The following is a 3,039-nucleotide window of genomic DNA, read 5'->3' on the forward strand; positions in this document are numbered from 1 at the left end:
CTTTATCATGTATACGAAAGTAAATAAAAATATGAAGTTACCGCTGACATCTGGGTTTTCTTTGATTCTTCTTGGTGGAACTCGTCTAATTTGTTTATTTTTTTACGCATGGAATGTATAAACACACGCATATATATATAATATATATTATATTATATATATATATATATATATATATATATATACATATATATATGATATATATATGTATGTATGTATGTATGTATACATATATATATATAATATATATTTATATGTATATATATATATATATATATATATATATATATATATATGTGTGTGTGTGTGTGTGTGTGTGTGTGTGTGTGTGTGTGTGTTTGTGTGTAGATATAGATGTGTGCATGTATACACATACAAACACACACACACACAAACACACATATATATATATTTGTATGTGTGTATACATATATGCACACACAGAGACACAAACACACATACACACAGATAGCACAGTAGCTCGAGACCACAATGCTGCAGCGAGGTGGTGTAGTGAGTGGCGAGGGAGGTAAGGCCAAGGGTAGTGAGGGGGCTGTGGTAGCTGACACAGGCAGGACCGAGAATAATCTAAGCTGCCCTTTTCTGTACCCTCTCGAGTTGGATCTGCTTATTCGTGGCGGTGAGGGAGGGGGAAGGTCAATGTGGACAGGGTGAATAGCCAGTAGAAGTTTTGAAGATCCGGAAGTGGTACACCAAAGGATTTGAGGCGATGCAGCATGTGAAGTCTGTTCGAGGCAGACCTCACGATGTCTCTGATGTCCAGGAGAGCTGTTGGTCGACTGGTGACGCCGAGCAACTTGGTGGAGCGGACTATAGTCAGGATTTACGAACGCATCTACGAGATCGTAGGTTTGTTTACATCGTAAATGAAGCTGTTCTCGCATTTCTCGCAACGAACGCATTTTCAAAACATTCCCGAGGTCGTAAACACATCTACGTACGAGAGACATTTGCTGGAGCCCGAAACCACTCGTATCGCTTATCTTCAGCTCATATCAGCCTCATAAATATCTTCAAGAGTGTGACCTTGCTCTGTGGAAATCAATGTACAAGAGAAACATATATAGGAGACATAGTGACGGAAAAAACAATATGACTCATGTAAATAAAGATATGCCTTTGCCAGTACACGAAGGCCGCGGAAACATTTGATGACTAATACAAATCACTCAGCAAATTTAATCTATCATGAATTAAAGGAACTAACACATATGAAAGCACAAAATTTGAATGGAAATGTATCGCTTCAATCAGTATGATTATTTTTATCTATAGCAACATGATAAATATTCAATAACGAAGGTTAGCATTATACAAGCACAGCTCTTAATAACCTGATATAAAAGCACAATGTTTAATAGTAATAATAATGAATGAACAATGAGTAAAAATAATGTATTACTGGATTGTATCAAATTTGATTCATAATATCGTAATTAATTATAATGAAATGCTTTTTAGGGATTTTCTATTAAAAAAAACAAACTTTTTTCTTTTACTATAAATGAGGTAAAAGTACTGGGTAAGAGAAATAAATAAATAAATAAATAAACATGGAGAAATAAATACACATGAATAGATATGTGTGATCTCCCACTCTATATATAGATGTGTCTATACATCTTATATACATATATGTGTGGATCTCTCTCTCTCTATCTGTATATATATATATATATATATATATATATATATATATATATGTATGTATGTATATGTATGTGTGTGTGTGTGTGTGTGTGTGTGTGTGTGTGTGTGTGTATGTGTGTGTGTGTGTGTGTGTGTGTGTGTAATGTATATACATACATATATAAAAAAAATGTTCTTATGAACACACATACACACAAATATACACACACGCACACACACACATATAGATAGATAGATAGTATATTTACGTAGGCCTATGTATGTATATAGATAGATGGATATAGCCATAGCTATAGCTATAAATGTATATAGGTATCAGGATTTAAAAGACTTTAATGATAAAGGTGGTGATAACTGATAAAAGGTGGTGATGATTAATAAAGAAACTGTTATAAGTAAACCTCATTAGTGTTGCCTTAGTTCAGCGTTAAATGCTGTGATTGGTCGATCATTTTCTGAGTTAGCCCTGATTGGTTGAGCGAGCCGTTCTTTTACGAAATAAAGCCCTACGATACCAAGCAATAATAAATATGGTCGTAACGGTTACTGGACCCCTACGCTCTCGTTGTTTGGCGGTTAAAAATTGGTCGTAATGTCGTTAGTTGAGAAATCGTTGATACTTCTCGGAAATGTTATGAGAGACAGCGTTCACGAGAGAGTTTAGTAAATCCGACCCCAGGGCAGGAGCTGTGGACTGGCAGCGGCGATGGTCGAGTCAGCCACGTTTGCCAACGATGCTCGGTGTCCTGGAGCGTCGTGAATCATGACGAGGTAGCGCCGGGCAAGGTCTATGTAAGTACTTATATATTGACCTTGGCGGAGGGTCCCCATTCTAGTCCCCTGGAGGACATCGTACGTAAGCGTGTTTACACACAAACACACATACACAAACACACATACACACACATGCATACATATATATATATATATATATATATATATATATATATATATATATATATATATATATATATGTATATGTATATATATATGTATAATATACATATATATATATATATATATATGTATGCATGTGTGTGTGTATGTGTGTTTGTGTATGTGTGTTTGTGTGTGTATGTGTGACTGTGTATGTGTGTAAACACGCTTACGTACGATGTCCTTATATATATATATATATATATATATATATATATATATATATATATATATATATATATATATATAATTTATGATATATATAATATATATATATTTATGATATATATATATATATATATTTATGATATATATATTATATATATTTTTTTATATTTTTGATATATATATATATATTTATGATATATATAATATATATATATTTATATTTATGATTTATATATATATATATTTATGATATATATGATATAT

Source organism: Penaeus vannamei, chromosome 28 (assembly GCF_042767895.1).
Source record: "Penaeus vannamei isolate JL-2024 chromosome 28, ASM4276789v1, whole genome shotgun sequence".
Classification (NCBI taxonomy): Eukaryota; Metazoa; Arthropoda; class Malacostraca; order Decapoda; family Penaeidae; genus Penaeus; species Penaeus vannamei.